Here is a 16,766-nt window from a genome sequence, read left to right on the forward strand (position 1 = left end):
CAGCTTCCTACAAGCCTAGGATTCTGCTGTCCCCGCCCCGGAGTTCTAGGACCCGCCCCCAGGATCAGGGCCAGGACCCGCCCTCAGAACGGCGGAGCTCCCTGCCCCACTGGCCACAGGGACGCGGAGGCGGGAACTCCAGCGTCGCAGGTGCGGGCATCGGAAAGCGCTCCAGGCTTGGGGCGAGGGGAGGGGGTCTGTGCAGTGTGCTCCCTCCTGCAGCGTTTCCTCCCCCTTACATACAGCGGGAGACAAGAACTTATAAGGTAAGTGGGACACACTTATCGTGGGCGCAAAGTGACACAATCTACGAGATATCAGGGACCAACAATGTGTGAACACCCGTTGTAGAGAGGCTCTTCTCCCCCGCAGAGAACCCTAGCAGGGAGACAAAGCCCGACTTCTGTTCCCCACCCTGTGCACAGAGCCTGGGGCCGTGCTGCAGGGTCTCGCGGTGTGGGTCACGCAACTCCAACCCCCTGAGCTCAGAGGAGTAAACAGTAAACAGGTATTTGTTAGGGTTGTTTGGGGGATTAACTGAGAGAACATGTCTACATCTTGAGTATAGGGCTTGCCCAGAGAAAGCAGGGCATGGTAGGGATACTTCTTGGCGGCCCACATCTTTTATTTCATAAAGCCCCAACGCAGAGGCTCCTTATATTCCAGGGAACTTGTGTTAGACATGCAGGTGAGGTGAGTTTACAGTCCTGTACCTTCACTTGCTGTGGGGTTGGGGCAAGCCACAAAACCTCCATTTCTTGAACTCAACAATGAGTTCAGCTAAAATGAGTTACCACACAGTACCATATTTACTTTTGCGGAGTCAGCATTCTTACAAGCCTAGCTTGGAAATCCTGGTTAAGGGACATTATGGGTTTTCCATCCTAACCCCATGGCTTTATAACTGAAGGACTTAGGTCCAAAGAGACCAGCTGACTTGCGGGTCATACAGTGGCAGACAGGATCAGAACCCTCCTTGCCTGGCTTCTACTCTCCTGTCAGTATTCCAGGCCAAAGGATCAAGCTGGTTCAAATCCTTCCTAACTCTGAGTGCATTCATACTTTTTTGTTTTTTAGCGGTACTGGAGTTTGAACTCAGGGCCTTGCACTTGCTAGGCAGGCGCTCTGCCATACTCATAGACATTTTTGCTTCAGTTGTTTTTCAAATAGGGTCTCAGGTTTATGCCTGGACTTTTGATCCCAATCCTCTTATTTATACTTCCAGCAGTAGCTGGGATGACAGGTGAGTCACCACACCTTTTTTTTTCTTTTTTCTTTTTTTGAGATGTTATCTAGCGAACTTTTTGCGCAGGCTGGCTTTAATCTTCAATTCTTCCCATCTCTGCTTCCTGAGTAGCTGGGATTACAGGTGAGCCACTGCACCCACTGCATTCAGATTCAGTTCAAATCAGATGGCACTGAACGGGCTGTCATGGTCTTTGCAACACTGATAATAAGGCTTATGGCAACAAGAGTGGCAAAGGAATCCTAAAGATTCCGTTAAGTCAAATCAAAGGAAAATTCATGCAAGCCAATGTGTGGACAGTTTGCTATTAAGAAGTGTTTGGGGTAGAAGGGTGGCCCAAACAGTAGAGTGCCTTCTTACCAAGCACAAAGCCCTAAAAACCCTAAGTTCTAATGCCAGTACCACCAAGAAAAAAAAAATGTTTGAGAGAATCATTTTTTAGGAAAACAAAAATTGAGACATCATACTTCCTTTTTTTTGTTTTGTTTTGCGATACTGAGATTTGAACCCAGGGCCTACACCTTGAGCCACCCCACCAGCTCTTTTTTGTGAAGGGCTTTCCGACATAAGGCCTCAAAAACTATTTGCCCAGGCTGGCTTTGCACTGTGATCCTCCTGATCTCTGTCTATTGGTATCTAGGATTATAGGAGTGAGCCACTGGAGCCCAGCCATTCTTCTTTTCATTCCATGCTATAAACATGACATCATTTAGGTTACTGCACTATCAGAACAGAGAGTATTCATGAAAAATCAAAGACCTAATAAGTGTTCCTCCTAAAATTAAGATTGTCACAGATGACATGATGTAGCTTCTATTGTCTTATAGGATAATTTTTTGTTCATTTCCTTGAAGAATAAAACTTTAGAGTAATCATAAAATTTCTCAACTTAATGTAATTTAAAGACATAAAACCAAATATATTTTTTAATTGTCATGATTATCTGTAAACTTACACCATATAAGTAGATTCCATTTTGATCATTTCATTTGATGTTCTCAAAAATTTGAAAAATTTAGGACAAATGATAATGCCCAGGTTTAAAAAGAGACACATAAGGCCACCAGAGTCTAAATAATGTGTACTGTCAGTGTCCTGCCACAGCAGGCCAAAGGAACATTCTGGCCCTTGCCATGTCACAATATTTCCTCCATCTCTAAATATAAAAAGTTGGTAAACTCATCAGAACCCAGGTAAACCAAGGGCAAGGATGTTCCAGTCCTATGAGATAATTACAGAGTTATAAGAAAAAGAAGAAAGTGAAGTATAACGTCATGTTGGTGGGTATTTCCCCCCGTGTCTGCTTAATTTTCAAACTGGGGAGAACAGTAAAGCCACTGAGGTTGTACTAAGAGCAAGGAGAGAAGGTAGTTAGATCTATGCTCACTACTCGAATTTGGAGTCAAGGATGCATAACTTTCCCGTGAGCCAAGAGGACACTTTAGAAGGTAACCAGGCTTCAGACAATAAAACAAGACCCTGCCCATGAGCGTCCAAGAACTCATCCAAATGACAAATGACCTATGTCAGCAAACTGTGATGTATAGTAGTCCCCTGGAGAAACTTTTTAAGAACCCCCATCATCCCTCATCAAGCGTGACAACTCATGCTTGAGGGAAGGAAGGGGAAGCCAGAAGCCATCAGAGTAAGGGGAGTGGTGGAAAAGTAAGGAGGGGTGTAAAGAGAACACCACCCCCTCCTTCACTGCAATCCCAAGCCACAAGTTAATTCTGAGCTGGGTGATTGGAGGAGAAAAATATTTGAGTTGGATTTGGGGCTAAAATTTTAAAATTAAACTGAACCAGACTTTTTAAATACCTGAAGATAAGCAAAAAAAATGTAACATATAACTGAAATATCATCAAAAGACAGGAAAGAGAGATCAAACACATGTATTGCTGAAGGCAGTAGAAAAAGAAACTCATTCTAGTAAACTGGTTATTAAAGTATAAGATGTTCTTCAGTCTTTATTTCTTTAACTTTCTCATGAGAACTTTGCCTGTTTACTAGTAATAACATTTCTGGTAACATAAGAGAAGCCCATCTCTCAGCAACTCCAATAGGAAAGGAAAATTTGTAGTTCAATACTGTCACTGTTATTGTGTCACCTGGGGGTAAGGGTGAGGAGCAGTGATTGGGTTGTGGGCCACAGAGCTTGAGGTATGGGTGACAAAATTAATACCCTTATATCTGATAGACATAAAGACCTCATTGTGCCTGACATAGTCACAATATTGAAGAAAACTAACCACATGCCAAGCCACAGGGAAAATATCAACAGAATTCCAAAAAATTAAGAACATGGAAAACAACATTCTCTGATCATAATGCAATAAGTAATAAAAAGGATAAGTCCTCCAAATCCCATTCACTTGGAATGCTAAAAAAAATATGTATCTATAAAAACCTGTGGGGCAAACAAATAATAGATTTCCATTTTCTCATCTGGAATGTAAGAAGCTGAGAATCCACCCCCCGCCCTGGGTCCTAAAACAAATAAAAAGCAAACAAACTGAAAATCAGCAACTCTTCTTAGACCTGTAAGAGAAGTAAGGTCACAGGGCAAACCACTACCCCTCCCCAATTGGAGAGACAAACAGGTAAATATAGACACTCGCAACTTACTGGAATAGACTTCCCCTCCCAGCTGAACTCTGGAGGTACAGTACAGGGTAGGAAAGCCTGGACTGTAATTGACAAATTGGTGGACGACTGGTGTGGATACCACTGAGAATTTAAAATTCCAAGGCGGCCCAGCTATAGAGATCATCCATATTTTTGTGAATTTGCCTCCAGTAATTGTGCCATAAAAACCAGAGGAAAAAACCCCTCATACTTCTTGAAAGAGAGAGGAAAAATATCCATTATGGATATGCAGTGATTCCTAGCTAAACAAGACCTGCTCTCAGAAGGAACTGTTTTACCAGAGTGAAACATAAAGGGCTTTACCAGAAGCTAAACCAATCTGGGGGAAGGAAAATACCCAGCTCCAGCCCCTTTAGCTATTCTACCCATCTGAGGGCATGAAATAATGGTTGAAAGGCACTATGGAGTTCACAGCCCAGTAGCAAGGGCTCATGCCACCCCCCATATCGCTACATTTCTATATACTGCAGTTCCCTTCACCAAGTATATCATGTGTGACTTTCAACAAAAAATTACAACTTAAAGAGACAGAGCAAGTACCAGAACAGACTCAGCTGTGGCGGGAATGTTAAAATTATCACACCTGGAATTTAAAACAACTTGATTAATATGCTATTGGACATAATAGAAAATGTAGACAACATGCAAGACTAGATAAGTAATGAAAGAGAGAGGTGAAAATTCTAAGAAATATAATGCTAGAGATCAAGAGTACTCTAACAGAAATGAAGAATGCCTTTGATGGATTTATTAGTAGGTAGAATATGGCTGAGCAAAAAAAAATCTCTTGAGCTTGAGATGAGAAAAATATCCCTGAATGTCTGAGACAGAACACAACTACAAAAACTGTAACATACATGGATTGGGACTACTAGAAAGAAAAGAAAGACAGAAAGGAACAAAGGACACATTTGGAAGAATAATGCTGAGAATTTTCCCCAAATTAATATCAGACATCACACCATAGATCCCGAAAACTCAAAGAACATCAAATAGAATAAATGTCAAAAAGAAAAAAAATACATCTAGGCTTATCATATTCAAACTGGAAAGAAAAAGTCTTGAAGGAAGCCAAAGGCAGGTAGGGTGGAACCCACCTTGACTATAGAAGAGCAACAATAAGAATTACATCTAACTTCTCTGGAGCATTCAAGCAAGAGGAAAGTGGACTGAAATATTTAAGGTGTTAAGAGAAAAAAACTATACAAACTCACAATTTTGTACTTGCAAAATTATCCCTCAAAATGAAGGAGTGGGCTGGTGGAATGGCTCAGGTGGTAGAGCAAGCCTGAGGCCCTGAGGTCAAACCCTAATACCATAAAAAAAAAAAAAAAGAAGGAGTAATAAAGACTTTCTCAGATAGTTCCCAAAAGAATTGCTCTGCAAAGAATGTTAAAAGAAGTTCTGCAAAGAGAAGGGAGATTATATAGGTCAAAGTCTCAGAGTCAAATAAAACATTTTTCTTATTATCCCTTGACCTAGCAGATACTAATTTGTTCAAAATAATAGAATGATGTTCTTGATGATCATAGCTTTTCTGGAATAAATGACAGCAATGACACAGGGACATGAAAAGAAATTAGGAATTCTTTATGATTATAAAGTAATGAAGTGGTGAATATTATTTGAAAGTGGACTTGCATTAGTCCTAAATATGTCTTGCAAACTCCAGGGCAACCACAGAAAAAAGTAAAATAAAAAGAAATATAATGTATATACCAAGCAATAAAGAAAATACAGTCATATAAAACAATCAGCTAAAACCATAACTAGCAGAAGAGTGGAAAACAAAGATAAGAACAAAAAACAAGGGCAGTGAATAGCAACAAATCTGATGGACATAATCCAGCTATATCAATATTTGCTTTAAATGTCATAGTCTAAAACACAACAACTAAGGAGACAAAGATTGTCAGAGGATATTGAAAAACTATTTTTTGTCTGTAAGAAATCCATGTTAAAAGAAAGACATTAAAAATAAAGAAACAGTGCTAATATTAATTAAAACAAGTGAGAGCTATATGAATTTTAGAGAAAGCAGATTTCAGAGCAAGAAAACTTATCAAGACACAGAGAAATATTATACATCATGATAAATTGATTAATTCTCCAAGAAGATTTAATGACAGAATGATTGTTAATGCACATGTGCCTACTGATAGAACTGTAAGAAAGACAAATCTCTTAATATAGTTGGAGACTCAGCACTCTTCTGCCAGTAATAGATCTATCAGGCAGAAAATCAGGAAGGATATTGTTGAACCCAACAACATTATCAGTCAATTAGATGTAGAGATACAGTTGAAAATACACTCCAACAGCATCAACTATATATTCTGCTCAAGCTCACATGGAATGTTTATCATGATAGACCATACTGTGGGCCATGAAACATCCCTTCGCAAATTTAAAGTAATAGAAATCACACAGTGTATACTCTCAGATCACAATGGGACTGAAGTACAAATCACCAACAGAAGGTTGCTGGAAAATACCCAAATACTGAAGATTAAACAACCCACTTATAAATAACACATAGATAAACAATAAAATCTTAAGCAAAAATTTAAATGAATGAGTGGAAATACAACTTGTCAAAACTTGTGGATGCAATGAATGTATATATATGTATTAAATGTATATTTAAAAATATGACACCAGTAATATAAGCTTTCACCTTATGAAGAAAATTAAATCCAAAGTAAGCAAAATAAAAGGAATAATAAAACTTAGAGCAGAATTAATGAATTTGAAACCAGGAAATCAATAGGGAAAATCAACAAAACCAAAAGGGGATTCTTTGAAAAGGACAGTAAAATTGATAAGCCTTTACCCGTAGTAAGAAAAAAAGATGACACAAATTATTTATACCAGAAACAAAAAGAGAGTATCACTGCAGATCCTAAGTGGACATAAAAATGATATAAAAGAAATACCATCAACAACTCTATAACCACAAGTGTAGAATAGATGAACTTGAACAATGCCTTAAGAGATACAATCTTCCAAAATTCATGCAAGAATAGACTGAATAGACCTCTATCCATTAAAGAAATTGAATCAATAATTAGTAACCTTGTAAAATAGAAAGCATTAGGCCCAGATAGGTTCAGTGGTCAGTTCTAACAAACATTTAAGGAAGAAATTATTCCTATTCCTTAACAATCCCTTCCAGAAGACTGAAGGAGAGGGAATTCTTCCTAACTCATGCTGTAGAGCCAATATTACACTAATAACAAAACTAAGCAAAGACATCTAAGGGAAAATATCTCTTGTGAGTACATGAAAAAATCCACAAATATTAGCAAATAAAACTAACAATGAATGAGAAGAATTACGCACCATGACCAAGTGGTCAAGGCCAGTTCAACATCTGAACATTAAGTTGATACATAAAATTAACCAACACATAAGGTAAGCATATGTTCAGTTTGTAAGAAACTGCCAAATTATCTTCCGAAGTGGCTGGAAGATAATTTTACATCACCACCAGCATTTGGTATTGTTGATGTTGCAGTGCTGGTCCTTCCAACAGGTGTGTGTTAGAATCTCATTGTTGCTTTCATTTACAATTTACCTAATGATGCATGATCTTTCATATCCTTATTTATAATCTGTCCACCTTCTTTAGTAAGGTGTCTGTTCTCATCTTTTCTGCATTTTTAAATTGGGTCATTCATTTTCTTACTATTTAGTTTCAAGAGTTGTATATTTTGAATACCGGTCCTTTATCAGAAATGTGTTTTGCAAATATTTTTCCCCAGTCCACTGCCTTCTTGATGGTGTCTTTTGCAAAAAAGGTAATTTTAACTTTAATGAAACCAAGCCTATCAATTATTTCTTTCATGGATCTTGCATTCAGTGTTACATATAAAAATTCATTACCAAACCCAAAATCATCTAAATTTTCTCCTTTGCTATCTCCTAGGAAATTTATAGTTTGTGGTTTTTTTTTTTTTTTTTTTGGTGGTACTAGGATTTGTTGTTGTGTTGTTTTGTTTTGTTGGTGGGACCAGAACTTGAACTCATGACTTCAGGCTTGCCAAGTAGGCTCTCTCCTGCTTGAGTCATATCTCCAGTCCAGTATTGGGTTTGAACTCAGGGCCTCAGGTTTGCTAGGCAGGTGCTCTACCACTTGAGCCACTGCACAGCCCAATATGATCTTATATAGAGAAAAACCTAAAGAAGCCACCATTAAATTGTTAGAATTTATCAATTCAGTGAAGTTGCCAGATGCAAGATCAACATTACAAAGGTAAGGACCTTATCTAAATATAGATAATGAAAAAAATAACTACAGAAAGTAATCCTATTTATAATAGCCAAAAAGAATAAATAGTCTTGGGTCAGCACAGTGGCAAACATCTGTAATCCCAGCTACTCAAGAAGCTGAGGCAGGAGGATTGTGTGAGTGAGCCCAGGTGTTTGAGTCCATCCTGGAAAACATAGCAAGACCCTGCCTCAAAGCAAGCAAACACACACACACACACACACACACACACACACACACACACACACACACAAAATAAATTTAACCAAGCAGGTGAAAGAATTCTAGAATAAGCACTATAAAACACTGCTGATGGGGGGAGATGAAAGAGAGCAGTGGAGGAGGTGAATTCAAGTGTGATGTATTTGACATATTATAAGAACATTTATACATGCTACAGTGTACCCCACCCAGCACAATAATAATAAAAAACACTGATGATAGAAATTGAAAAGAACACAAAAAATAGAAAGACATCCATGTTTATGGAACAGAATTGATAGTGTTAAAATGCCTATCTACTCATACCATGACTTTCTTCATAGAAATGGAAAATAAAGCACTCTTAAAATTCATATGGGACCACAAAATATCCTGAACAGCCAAAGCAATACTAAGCAAAAAGAACAAAGCTGGAAGCATCACAATACCTGACTTTCAAAACATATCACAAAACTATAGTAACCAAAGAAGCAAATACAGACACATAGGCCAGAATAAAGAATCCAGAAATAAATCCACGGATTTTTAAGACCCCAGACTATGAAATTATGAGAAGAAAAACATAGGAGAAATGCTTCCAGACATGGGTCTGGTCAAATGTATTTTTGCATGTGACCCTGAGCAACAAATGTGAAAATTGACAAGTGAGGTCATATCAAAATATAAAGGTTCTGCACAGCAAATGAAACAATCGAGAGGTAAGTGACAACCTATGGAATGGGAGAAAATATTTACCAACTATTCATTTGAAAAAGAATTAATATCCTAAATGTATAAGGAATTCAACAGCAAAAAAAATCCAATTTAAACATGGGAAAATTATCTAAATAGACATTTATCAAATGAAGTTAAACAAAAGGCCATCAGTACATGAAAAACATTTTGTACATCACCAGGGACATATAAATCAATACTATAATGAACTATCTTCTTACCTCAGTTAGAATGTCTACTATTAAAAATAATAAAATAATAAAAATTTAAAACAACAATAATAACAACTAATGATGGTTAGGATACAGAAAAAGCTGTTATACACCATTGGTAGGAATGTAAACTAGGAGAACCAGTATGGAAAACAATATGGAGGTTAATAAAAAAAACTAGAAATAGAACTGCCATATGATCCAGCAATTCCACTACTGAGTGTACATCCAAAGGCAAGGAATCAATATGGTAAAGACACATCTGCATTCCTGTGGTCTATTACACCACTGTTGATAGTAACCAAGATATGAAATCAACCTAGATGCTCACCAAGAGATGAATAAATGAGAAAATTTAGTATTTATACATAATGATGTATTATTCAACTATAAAAAAGAATGAAGTCCTGGCATTTGTGACAACATAAATGAAACTGGAGGACATTATGTTAAGTGAAATAAAGCAGAGAAAGATAAATATTTTCACTGATACGTGGACATTTAAAAAATGATCTTGGGCTGGAGGCATGGCTTAAGTGGTAGAGTACCTGTCTAGCAACTGTGAGTCCTTGAGTTCAAACCACCAAAAAAACCTTGATTTCACAGAAGAGTAGGATAGTGATTACCAGTGGCTAGAAATGTTGGCGGGCAGGGGAACAGAGGCAGCATTGCTAACAGCTACAGGGGCCATAGTTGGCTAGAAGAAATAACTGCTAATATTCCACAGCACAGTAGGCTATCTATGATTGACAGTAATTAATTATTTCAAAAGTTACTGGAAGGGATTTTGAATGTTCTCAACACAAAGAAATGATATTAGAGATAATGTGGATATGCCAGTTACCATTATATATCAAATATGTGTATTAAGATATTACACTATACCCCATAAATACGTATAATTACTAGATGTCAATTAAAAATGTAAAATATAGCTGAGTACTGGTGGTTCAAGTCTGTAATCCTAGCTACTTAGGATTCAGGGTCCAGGAGGATCACAATTTGAAGCAGTCCTGGGCAAATAGTTTGGTAGACCCTAATCTCGAAAATACCCAGCAGAAAAAGGGCTAGAGCAGTGTCTCAGGCGGTAGAATCCCTTCCCAGCAAGTGTAAGGCCCTGAGTTCAAACCCCAGTATCACCAAAAAAACTCGTAAAAATATATAAAAATTATTTTTGTTGTACAATTAATTCTGATTTCAGGCAATTAATTCGATCAGTTCTTTTTGATTGTTGAAAGAAAATGTCTTATGATATTTAATGTCTTTTTAAAAATGTCTCATACTGTAATAGTTCTTAATTGTTGTTTTTCATACAACAGATAAACAGACTTAATATTCTACCCAAGCATATTGCAGCTGTTATTTATTGTGAATTCTGTAACAAAGCTTAACTTCTAGACTCTTCTTGTTTCTGTCAAGAAACAAGATGTAGCTTCTACATCTCCACTGAGTTAAAAATTTGTCCATTTTATTTTTAACTATGGAAAATAATTCGATCATATTATGATTAAAATAATAGCCAAGCATCAGTGGGTAATCCTAACTACTCAGGAGGCAGAGACCACAAGATCGAGGTTTAAAGCCAGCCCAGGCAAATAGTTGGTGAGACCCTGTCTCGAAAAAGCCCATCACCAAAAAGGGCTGGTGGAGTGGCTCAGTGGTAGAGTGCCTTCTTGATGAGTGTGAGATCCTGAGTTCAAACTGTAGTACTGCCAAAAAAATTAAAATAATAAATATTTAATTTCGTTATTAGTTATAACTTCTATAAAATCTTTGTAAGTTTTACTGTCCACATAAGTAGTTAAATAAACATGTTACCATATTATAGCAATGCACAGAAAAAAAAACCAAACTGAATCAATCTTTTGGTAACTGATGAGATTGATGATAAGTTTAATATACCAGTATTGACCTACCTACTTGACATGCACTCTATAGTAATAATACTATATTTGATGCAATGGCCAGGGTGAAATATGTCTTTACTGAAATATAAAGTTGTGTTTAATGGTTTAATGGAAAACATGTAAATTTCTTACCTGTCGTATTTCAAGCACTCAATAGCCACATATGGCTAGAAACACCATATTCGACAACACAATTGTGGAAATAGAAATTCAACAGTAAAAATTCCTCTCCAGGGGCTCAACTTTTCTATGTATATTTTATTTACTTTTAAATATCAGGGAGGCATCTTTACATTTTTTCTTTAGTCTGAAAATCTTTGTGCTTTAATTCGGTAATTCAACCTCATTACTTTAAAAAATATATCTGGATTTATTTATTTTTTTGCAGTACTAGGGATCAAACCCAGAGCCTCATCCATACTAGACACTCAACCACCGAGCTACATCCCCAGCTGTTATATCTGTTTACTGCTATCAACTTGTGCCTTCTATTTCTCCTGTCTTTTCTGAGATTTTCAGTTGCCCTCCCATCCATTTTTTTTCTTCTTGTCTAATTTGGATATTCTTTTAGTGTTTTCTCTACACTTTATCATTCGCAGGCATTTTGTCACAGTGATGAGAAGTCACTGACATAGTAACCTTATGATCTGCTAGCCTGGAAGTCTTCATTCCGAAGAGGAGAATGCTTCTATCAAAGACACAGAAATTACTGCATTGAACAGGAAGAATTCTGTCTGGCCATTCGGACTCCTTGTGTCTTGAATAAATAGGTAAAGAGGGCAGTTATGATATTTGCTAGGTCAATTGATCCTGACTCCCCAGGGAGATTTGGACTACTACTTCACAATGGAGAAAAGGAGGAATATGTCTTGAACATAGGTCATCCCTTAGGATATTACTCTGCCCTGTGATTTAAGCTAATGGAAAACTACAGTGACCCAATCCAGGCAGGTCTACTAATGACCCAGATTCCTCAGGAATGAAGGTTTGGACCAACCCATCAGGTGAAAAACCATGACCAGATGAGATGCTTGTTGAAGGCAAAGGAAATATGGAATGGGTAGTGGAAGACGATAGTTATAAATTCAAGGTTTGACCACATGACTGCGCCTGCCTTAGAAGCAGGACACAGGCTTTTTCCTGCCTTCATACTTGAAATGCCAGCTTTTCTTGAGTCTTAAGCCTGCTACCTCTGGACTGGAACCACACTATTGGTTCTCTTTGGTCTCATGCCTTCACACTCAGACTGGAACTGCAGCGCTAGCTTCCCTGACTCACCCTAAAGATCTTGAGACTTGTCAGCCTCCATTGTTCCTTATGATAAACTCTAAAAATTCTGTAGTTTTTTATTATACATTTAGATCTATTATTTAAAAAAAGCTTTTGATGTTCAGATAATTTTAGGTTTACAGAAGAGTCAGATTTCCTCTATACAAGTCAGCCAGATTTCCTTAATATTAACAAGTTATATAACCATAGAAGGCTAATCAAATCTAAGAAATCAATAAGATACAGTACTGTTAAGTAATCTGCAGACTTTTATTTAGACTTACCAGTTTTCCATCAATGTTCTTTTTGTGTTGGGGATCCAATCCAGAATATTACATTCTATTTAAATTGTCACATTTCCTTAGACTCCTCCAATTTGTGACATTTCCTTATAGTCTTTCTTTGCCCAAATTTGACATTTTGAAGGGTACTGTCAGCTATTTTGTAGAATGCTCCTCAATTTGAGTTTGAGATTTTGCATAATGAGATAGAGGTTCTACATGAATGGGAAGGACACCACAGAGGTGAAATGTCCTTCTCAGCCCATGATCTTGGATGTAGATGATGTTGCTATGTATTGCTGGTTTTATTAACTTTGTTCCTGAGTGGTTAAGGTGGTGTCTGCCAAGTTCCTCCACTATGGAGAAACTATGAAGATACTTTTTATTCCTTATAATTAACAAATACTGGGGTGGGGAGACATTTTGAGTCTATGTGCATATCCTGGAACTGCTTAAACTTTCACTCACTAATTTAGCTTCCCTCCATGAATGTTTCCTGCAGTGACTGTAGTGTGGCAAGGATGATTGTCCATTTCCTTCATCCCTTCTGATTTATTAGCTGGAATTTGTTTGTAAAGAAGATATGTCTCTTTACTCAACCTGTACTTATTTTTCCCAGCCCAAACTATCAGTTTTTATTCATTTAATAGTTCTTTAGTTCACTCTTATTTTTTTAGAGGAAACATATAATGTTCATATTTCTAGTGAACAGTTCAAATCAAATTTGTATACTTTGGGCTGGGTGCCAGTGGCTCACACCTGTAATACTAGCTACTTGGGAAGCTGCAATTGAGAGGATCAGACAACCCCAAACAAAGAGTTCTCAAGACTAAAATGGTAGTGGTAGACAATCTGCTTTGCAAGTGCAAAGCTCTGAGTTCAAACCCGTCTTACAAAAAAAAATGTATACTTTGGCAAATGTAAACACTTATATAATCACTGTAACCCATCAAGATACAGAAAATTTTATCCTAGAAATTTCCCTTGTGCTTCTGTTTAGTTTTCTCGGATCCCAGGTAACCACTGTTGTAATTTCTATCACCATAGGTTAATCTTGCCTCTTTGTGGCTGTTACACAAATAAGCATCATACACTATATATTCATTGTTTTCTCAATGTGTTTCTCAAATCCACATCATGCATCCTTATTCCTGAAAGATACTGTTTTTGATGGAGAATGCTAGGGCGATGCTATTTTCTCTCAGTGCTTTGAAGGTAATGTTCCACGATCTTCTGTTTCCATTATTGTTGTTGAGGAATCTTTCATTTTTGCTCTTAAGTCAATCTCCCTATTGCATCTTTGAATATAATCAATATACTTTTCATTTTCTACTTGCTTTAAACATTTCTTTTGTATATTTCAGTCTAGGTTTTTTTGGATTTGTTTTTTTTGGTTGGGGATGGGGGTCACGATACCAGAGTTTGAACTCAAAGCTTTGAGCTTGTTAGGCAGTTACTCTACCATTTGAACTACACTTCCAGATCTTTTTGCTCTGGTTATTTTGGAGATAGGGTCTCACTTTTTGCCCAGGCCAGACTGCATCGCAGTCCACCTATTTTATGCTTCCTGCTGTGGCTGGGATGGCAGACACATGTCACCACACCCAGCTTTTTTTCTGTTGAGATGGGGTATTGAGAACGTTTTGCTGGCCTTGAACTGCAGTCCTCCTTATCTTTCTCCCACGTAGCTAGAATTACAGGCATAAGATACCACGCCTGACAGGTACTGGAATTTATTTGGCTTTTTCTTTTTTGGCGCTACTGGAGTTTAAACTCAGTAGCTTACGCTTACTAGGCAGGTGCTCGACAACTTGAGCCATGTCTCCAGCTATTTTTTGCTTCTGTTCTTTTTCAAATAGAGTCTTATGGTGATGTCCTGTGGGCCTGCTTTGTAATCCTTGCCTTAAGCTTCCCACATGTAGCTGGGATGACAGGTGTGCATCACTATGCTCAACACTTGCATTGGTTGAGATGGAGTCTCAAGGACTTTTTTACCCAAGCTGGCCTCAAACCACAATCCTCCTGATCTCTGCCTCCCAAACAGTTAGGATTACAGACATGAGTCATCACACCTAGTGCTCTCTCTCTCCCCACCCACACTCCATTGGAAAGTTTTAGGATATCGAATGACATGTAGAAAATAACTAGCCACTTTCTTTTCAAAAACTGTTTTTGCTCATTCACTCTTTTTTATAAGTCTAGGTCCAGTCAAGAGAGAAGACTCACACAGTAAGTTAAGCAGGAGATGTTTAATATAAAGAATTACATACTATGATAAAAGGGTGACAATATAAGGAAACATATGATAACCCTAAAGCTGAAGGATCATATCCAAGGAAAAACAAACTTGAAAGAGGTTCTCAGATCTTTTTTGGACAACCTGTAGTTCATCCTATTGGATCACAAAAACTTTGCTGATTAACCAGAACTGAGCCAGTCTGGAGTGGCTGAGCCAGCAACTGGCCACTGTGTAGATTATAAATAGGGAGGCACACAATGGTACACAATGTGTGCGCACAATGATGATGTGGAAGTCTGAGTAATCAGCCCCCTTTCCAGCATTCAGACTAAACAGGAACTGATAAAGAGAGTGGCCCTTCTGCTTGAATCCCTGGGCCACAGGTAAACTATGCAGAAACAGATAGAAGGCACAAGTTTAGGTGTGTGACTCCCCACACCACAGATAGCTCTGTGTAGGCCGAGAGAGCACTGGTTTCTTTGTCAAGAAGGCAGGAAAAAGTTATCATCAGGTCAAAGCTGCAAGGTCTTGCGCACAAACACAGATAGTATTCTGGGCCTGTGAATATGTATTTCTTGTCTTCACAGTCACACCAGCTAACCCTCATCCCACACCATAAATAGCAGGAGAAAATCTGCTGGCCATACCCCTCCAATACCCTTTACTGAGAGAGCTTAACATAACCTCCACTTTAAAAAAAAAGAAATTCTGAAAAGAATTCAGCTATCACATAAGATATATTGCAAGTTGCATCTGGAGCTTAGAGGCAGTAACTGCACTCAAGTTCCAATCAGATACATGTTAGACATAACTTTTTCTCCATGTTTCTTAAATTCTTCCCTTATTTGTACCACATTCAGAATCATTTCTTCGTGTCTTTTACTCCCCTAATTCTTTAGTCAGCTGTGACTACTAGCTTATTAAACCTATTCTCTGAGTTTAAGTTCTATTTTTTAATTTCTGGAATTACTGCTTTTGGTTAATTTTCAAATCTGATTTGTCATTTTATAGTCTTTTACTCTTTACTCAAAATTTAAACTTCTGTTTTATCTACCATAATGTTCTAAAGGTAAGATTGTAGCTAGGTATGGTGGCTCACACCTACACCCACAGCTACATGGGAGGTGTGCAGGTAAGTAGGATGATTGTGGCCCAAGGACAGCCATGGCAAAAAGTGAGAAACCCCATCTGAAAAGTCACTAAAGCTTAATGGGCTGGGTGTGACTGAAGAGGAGAATGCTTGCCTAGCAGGAGGAGGCACTGAGTTCAAATCCCAGAATGGCCAACCCCCACCCCTAAGTTTTTAGACTTAGATCTCAACCTCTGCCATGAGTACATTAGTTTCTTTTCCCTTAGTTTCCCCACCTGTAATAACATAAACATATAGCTAATAAATGTACAAGTTATGAAAATTAAGAGTTAATATATGAAAAGAATTCAGCAGAGTATGGCATCTAAAAAGTATTATTTAAGTGTTGGCTATTACTATCTATTGTGGCTGATATATTTTTGAGGTAAAATTCATATAAAATTAACTTAAATGTACAGTTCAAAAAAACCAAAAAAATTACAGTTCAAATATAATGAAACTGTATAGATATCTTAAGCAAAAATGTCTTTTTTTCCAAAAACAGAGGTAAAACGTGTCCTGTCTCAGGAGTAGACACCAGTGGCAGATGGGGAATATAAGGAAAAGGTGTAGAAGGATGAATATGGTAGAAATACTGTATACTCATGTATACATAGTTTCAAGACCAATT

The 16,766-nt window shown here is 37.6% G+C and overlaps 1 long non-coding RNA gene across 1 annotated transcript; it reads left to right on the forward strand.

The window, feature by feature from the left end:
* The first annotated feature begins 4 nt into the window (after nt 1–4).
* Nucleotides 5–16,165, forward strand: LOC141410855 (uncharacterized). Its single transcript, XR_012435627.1, has 2 exons — nt 5–266; nt 11,817–16,165. It is a non-coding gene; the product is annotated as an uncharacterized lncRNA (long non-coding RNA).
* The last annotated feature ends 601 nt before the right edge of the window (nt 16,166–16,766 follow it).

This window comes from Castor canadensis, chromosome 9, assembly GCF_047511655.1.
Source record: "Castor canadensis chromosome 9, mCasCan1.hap1v2, whole genome shotgun sequence".
NCBI classification, from domain to species: Eukaryota; Metazoa; Chordata; class Mammalia; order Rodentia; family Castoridae; genus Castor; species Castor canadensis.